Genomic DNA, 6,999 nt, shown 5'->3' on the forward strand with positions numbered 1-6,999 from the left:
TATTGCAGTATTAGTCACCTCTGTGAACAGGCAGGCACCACTGGAGGCTGTAAGTCATTTTTATTCAGAACAAAGCTGGCCTCCAGATTTAGAAAGCCACAAACACACTCCAGATGGACCTACAGGAGCTGCTTCCTCCAGTGCCAGTCACAGATCTGTGTATCAATTCCCCAATTATTAAACCACACAAACAAAACTCACACACTCAGAGGTAGGAGTGAGAAGTGGATTCTGTCAGAAGTAACAGTTTGTGTTAAGCCCCACCTAGTGGACTGAGGGGAGTGTGACATAGAGGAGCCTATGACTATTGGAGAGGAAAGGAGCATGTAATAGAGAGGAGAGGAGAGGAGAGGAAGAGAGCCCTCAAGATGCCAGTGTTTGTGGGTGATATGGGTCAGTTATCACCTAACATCTAACAGAAAGGAATAAGATCATATATTTGTATGATCTGTTGATTGTTTACATGTGTTTGAAATGTCATTTTTCAAATGTGTGAGCTGTGCAACTTTACTGTACCTTTGGAAATGGGGCAATCAAATCAAATTGTTTCTCAGAGCAATTTGAAGAGTTGAGTCTGCACAAAACAAACCAGCTAACAAGTCAATCACTGTATTGAGCTGCCTCACATGAGCTATGAGAGACAGAGAAATGTGAGGTTGGCAGGACCATAGAGATAACCCTACCGCCTTGACTTAGAGCTGGTGACGGAGAAGGCATTGGAGGACCTGCCAAACGTGCTGCTGGTGTTCACTCATGTCCTTAGAAAATATGAGGATATCATCCAAATACACGAAGACGCTGTAGTCGAGGAGGTCCCGGAGCACGTCATTGACCAACGCCTTGAACACTGCAGGCGCATTGGCTAGACCAAGCGGCATGACTTGGTACTCGTAATGCCCACTGGGTGTGTTAAACGCTGTCTTCCACTCGTCCCCCTCCCGAATCCAGCGTATCCGGCCAAGACAAGGAAAACAATCACCCTCGTCTGGGCATGGCGCCCGGCAGGAGATTGATAGCACAGTCATATGGCTTATGAGGAGGTAGGCACTTGGCACGCCTCTTACTAAATATCTCCCCAGATCCCAATACTCACAGGGAACGCCTGCCAGGTCTGGGTCGGTGACGGAGTCTGTAGCTGCCGTCCTCCCGGTGGCAACCGCCACTATGGCGGTAGGTGGATTCGGAGTGTGGGACCTGGGGAAGAGGTGAGGACTGGTAGGTGGTCTGGGACGGTGGTTTGGGCTGATGAGTGGTCGGTGGAGACCGGAACAGGACGGGGGCGGCGCCTCCCTCCAGGATGAGCCACCCCATGGACCAGTCTATCTGGGGTTTGTGGGCGACCAACCAGGGGTGCCCGAGGACGAGGTGAGCTCCGGAGAGTCCACAATGAAAAACTGGATATCCTCCCATAGCCCCCCCACCACCCGGACACGCACGGGAACAGTGCGCCGGGTGATGAAGCCCGACCCGGCCCATGACCAGAACCGGCTCGTGGAGGGAGAGTAACGGAACGCTCCACCCTTGAGCCAGCCCCGCGTCCATCAGGTTTTCCGCGGCCCCAGAATCCACCAGTGCATGCGCCCTACGCAAGTCTCTGGAGTTGGGGTTTCGGTTCCGGCTCGCTAGCACCCCTCCCAATACTAGCGAGCCCTCCCGTTTCCCGGCTTCTCCGGGCATGATTTGCAGTGGTCACTGGTCTGGCTGCAGTACAGGCAACGTCCCTGGCACAGACGCCTCTGCCTCTCAATCCTGGACAAGCGTGCCGCACCCAGCTGCATAGCCTCCTCCTGAGGCATCTCCTCCCTGAATTGGCGGAAAGCCTCCGGGCTGATAGGGAGACACAGAAACGCGCCTTGCGTCATGTCTCTCTCATGCGCTCTCTCACAACGCCGATTGTCTACCCGCACAGAGAGTTCGACTAGGCCGTCCAGTCGCTCAGGCAGCTCCCTGAAGGAGAGTTCATCCTTCATCGCCTCCGATAGCCCCTGAGCGTAAAGGACGACCAGGGCGGCCTCCTCCCATCCTGCCTCTCGAGCCCGGGTCCGGAACTCCACGGAGTAGTCCACCACCGAACGGTCACCCTGCCGACAGGCCGTGAGCCGCCTCCCGGCCTCGTGCCCCGACACCACCCGAGAGGTTTCGAACACCTTGCGTAGCTCCCGGGTGAATAGGTAGGAATCGGAGCATGCTGGAGTTTGGCTCTCCCGCTCCGCGGTAGCCCAGGAAAGGGCCCAACTCGTCAACAGAGTGATAATGTAGGCCATCCGGCCCTGCTCCGTCGGGAAGGAGGAGGGTTATAGGCTGAATATCAGGGAACACTGGTTGAGGAATTCCCTGCAGCCCTCTGGACGTCCGTCGTACCTCTCCGGAGGTGGTAGGCGGGGTTCCCGCGATGTCGCAGGCGAGACCGGAGACGACGCTGCCGCGGCTTCCGCTCCGCCGGCTGCTGGTGCTGGTCGTGTGTCCACCCGGCTCTGCATGGCGATCGTCAGCTGCGGTCGTGCTGGTTCAGCATGGCTCCCTGCGTTGCCAATGCGCTATGATACAGTGCTGCCTCCGCTGGGTCCATAGTGGCTCAGTTTTCTGTAAGGGTTGGTGTGAGGTGTGACCCAGGTGCGGTGCAGGAGAGACAGTAGGCAGAGATGGTGAAACAAGGAACTTTACTGATGGTCCCGAAGCCAGGATACAAAATAACGGACTTTACACGAAAAAGAAAGGCGGAGCAAATAAGACTCCAAAAAACAGGCAGACAGCCAAAAATACGAAATACTAACTATGACTGAAATAATAAATAAACAGGGAGAACACTTCTCACGTACCTGTCCATGCGTCCCATGATCAGACACTGATTAGTACTGCTTGGCATAGTGAAACTAGCAGAGAATATTGAGCAAGGGAACACAGGGAAGTGAGGGCATAAATACACAGGTGAACAGGTAGACACAGGTGACACCCATAGGAAGATGATTAGTCCAGACTGTGAGTGAGGAGGTGCCTAAGGTTGTCGGAGGATGACACCTGTCAGGGAGGGCAGTGTGTCTCTCTCTCTCTGTATATGGTTAGAGGAACAGAACACTCCTACTGTTCACTAGATTCTGCACAAACAGCAGAAACTACACAGTACACAGTACACAGTATACACACCAGAAACTACACAATACACAGTACACAGTATACACACGAGAAACTTCACAGTACACGTCCCCTGAACCCTAACCCTCACAGTTTATGACATATATGGTGGAGAATGCAGGCAGTTCTTTTCAGCCCATAATCCAAAGCCAGGGTTTCCCAACTCCAATCGCTGTCATTGTCAAGCCAAACATAACAATGAGTGAAAAGGAATTTGCATGAGAGCACCACAGACTGGCAGTCAGGGTAAGGGTCCCACCACATCCATGGTGATTTTTTACAGTTTATAATCCTATTAAACAATCTACAATCAATTCACTCTACAATCCATAATTAAGTATTTCCATTAGCCAGAGGAACTAGGCAATCTCCTGGAGCAGCATGTCCATGTAATGACAATGTTTTAACACCCAGACTGGTTAACACATTTAACACATGCAGTGTGGCTTTTCCCTGTAAAGGGCAGCAGACTGCTTGAACTGAGTGACTGGGGAGAGGAGCAGTAGGAAAGATTGGCTATGTCTGACTCTGAAATGGTACCCTATTCCCTATGAAGTGCACTACTTTTGACCAGAGCCCATAGTGCGACAGGGCAACGGTGGTTCGAGCCCCGGCTCAGCCGTCTGTCTGTGCCCTTAAATACCTTAAATATTTTATGTCTATCTCCCAAACTGTACCTATCTATCCTATCATAAAAACTATTTTAAAAAATATGTAAGAGGAGCAGGGACAAAATAGTACAAAAAAAAGTTGCGTTTACGACTTTCAACAGGTATCTCAGCCAAGCGAGGGTTCCTCTGTGTGACCTTAACCAGTCTGAAGTAGCAGTGAAGTACCTTCATTATAGAAAAGGATTCATGTTACCATGGAGACAGAGATCTAATGACTCGATGAGACACTCCAGCAGGTCTGTAGGTGTGAAGCTGAGAATATCCATGGAAGTGCAAAAAGCTGTATGAGGAATAGTGATATGGTGCTATGTATGTGAGAACCTCTCACTGTTTGTTGAAAGGATGGTGATACTGACTTCAAAACATTTATGTTAAAAACATATTATGTTTATTGATTCATGTTGTATAGGCCTCTGGAGCTTGAATGAATGCCCAAAATAAAATACAATAAAAATACTTGCAACATTAGCACTCCCTCAGAAATGATACATATCTAATCAACTTGCATAATCAGAATAACAGAATGCAATGCAATATTTCATATGTGAATGCAGTATTATGTCATTAAGGTTAACAATGGGATGCTGAGAGTCCCAGTATCTTACCTTAAAGGGCAAATCTGGGATTCAAAAAACCACAAAGTGGTAACAACGTCACTTGTTTTGGTAAAAAGCTGAGGGATGGGCCTAAAGAAAAAAACACTCATAAACAGAGCTATAAAAAGCCACCAAAAATATGCACAAATGGATGTACCAATCTCAGATTGCCCCTTTAAGGTTAACAATGGGATGCTGGGAGCTGAGTTAGTATGCAGTGTTACTGTGAGTACTGAGTATAGCATCATATGGTAAGAACGTGGGGAATTCCTCACAAAAAGCTAACCGCTAAGGAATTGGATTTCACAAGCTAAGCCATGTCAACATTAGGTTGCAGGGGAGAATTGGGTAAGTTTAGCCATTTTTTTACATTCAGTATCACTACGTCAAGGGAAATATAGTATTCTTTCTAACAAAGATATCTACATATATTTCAGGATGTTGTGTATCTTTGGAAATGATCAGAATTCAAGTAAACATTACAGTTTTAAAAACATAGCTTGTCCAAAAAAAGTAGTCTCTTGGCACAACTAAGTTGAACCATTGGACAGGGTAAGTTAAGCCGCCTTCAAATTTCTGAATGAAATATTACCACTACCTTTTTAAAACCTATCTTTAACACAAGTAATGGTGCCGAAGGAGATGGCTGCCGTTTTATGGGCTCCTAACCAATTGTGCTATTGTGTGTGTTTTTTCGCGTTATTTGTAACTTATTTTGTACATAATGTTTCTGCCACCGTTTCTTATGACCGAAAGGAGCTTCTGAATATCAGGACTGCGATTACTCACCTCGTACTAGATGACGATTGTTTCTTTAACGAGTCGGACGTGAAGGATTTTCTTCAAACACCCGACAAGGCCCAAATCCCTGTCATTCGCATTAAAAGGAGACGGCGATATCGGGGACATAGGTCGGGGTGCCTTGTAAGGATCCGACGGCGAGTGCGTAATCTGCCTCTACCATCAGTCCTATTAGCTAACGTACAATCATGGGATAACAAAATAGACAAACTAAGATCACGGATATCCTACCAACAGGACATTAAAAACGAATATCTTATGTTTCACCGAGTCGTGGCTGAACGACGACATGGATAACATACAGCTGGCAGGATATACACTGCATTGGCAAGATAGAACAGCTGCCTCCGGTAAGACAAGGGGTGGCGGTCTGTGTATATTTGTAAACAACAGTTGGTGCACGAAATCTAATATTAAGGAAGTCTCGAGGTTTTGCTCACCTGAGGTAGAGTATCTCATGATAAGCTGTAGACCACACTATTTACCAAGAGAGTTTTCATCTATATTTTCCGTAGCTGTCTATTTACCACCACAAACCGATGGTGGCACTAAGACCGCATTCAATGAGCTGTATAAGGCCATAAGCAAACAGGAAAACGCTCATCCAGAGGTGGCGCTCCTAGTGCAGGGAAACTTAAATCCGTTTTACATCATTTCTACCAGCATGTTAAATGTGCAACCAGAGGAAAAAAAACTCTAGACCACCTTTACTCCACACACAGCGATGCGTACAAACCTCTCCCTCGCCCTCCATTTGGCAAATCTGACCATAACTCTATCCTCCTGATTCCTGCTTACAAGCAAAAACGAAAGCAGGAAGCACCAGTGACTCGGTCAATATAGAAGTGGTCAGATGACGCAGATGCTAAGCTACAAGACTGTTTTGCTAGCAGGAGTACAAGCCCTCTATGCCCTCCGACGAACCATCAAACAGGCAAAGCGTCAATACAGGACTAAGATTTAATCGTACTACATCGGCTTCGACGCTCGTCGGATGTGGCAGGGCTTGCAAACTATTACAGACTACAAATGGAAGCACAGCCGCGAGCTGCCCAGTGACACGAGCCTACCAGATGAGCTAAATTACTTCTATGCTCGCTTCGAGGCAAGCAACCCTGAAGCATGCATGAGAGCATCAGCTGTTCTGGACGACTGTGTGATCACGCGCTCCATAGCCAATGTGAGTCAGACCTTTAAACAGGTCAACATTCACAAGGCCACAGGGCCAGACGGATTACCAGGACATGTACTCCGAGCATGCGCTGACCAACTGGCAAGTGTCTTCACTGACATTTTCAACCTGTCCCTGAGTGAGTCTGTAATACCAACATGTTTCAAGCAGACCACCATGGTCCCTGTGCCCAAGAACACTAAGGTAACCTGCCTAAATGACTACCGACCCGTAGCACTCACATCTGTAGCCACCGACAACGATGAGACAGCCTATAGGGAGGAGGTCAGAGACCTGGCTGTGTGGTGCCAGGATAACAACCTCTCCCTCAACGTGATCAAGACAAAGGAGATGATTGTGGACTACAGGAAAAAGAAGAGGACCGAGCACGCTCCCATTCTCATCGACGGGGCTGTAGTGGAGCAGGTTGAGAGCTTCAAGTTCCTTGGTGTCCTCATCACCAACAAACTTTCATGGTCCAAACACACCAAGACAGTCATGAAGAGGGCACGACACAGCCTATTCCCCCTCAGGAGACTGAAAAGATTTGGCATGGGTCCTCAGATCCTTAAAAAGTTGTACAGCTGCACCATCGAGAGCATCCTGACTGGTTGCATCACTGCCTGGT

This window comes from Coregonus clupeaformis, chromosome 5 (assembly GCF_020615455.1).
Source record: "Coregonus clupeaformis isolate EN_2021a chromosome 5, ASM2061545v1, whole genome shotgun sequence".
Taxonomy (NCBI): Eukaryota; Metazoa; Chordata; class Actinopteri; order Salmoniformes; family Salmonidae; genus Coregonus; species Coregonus clupeaformis.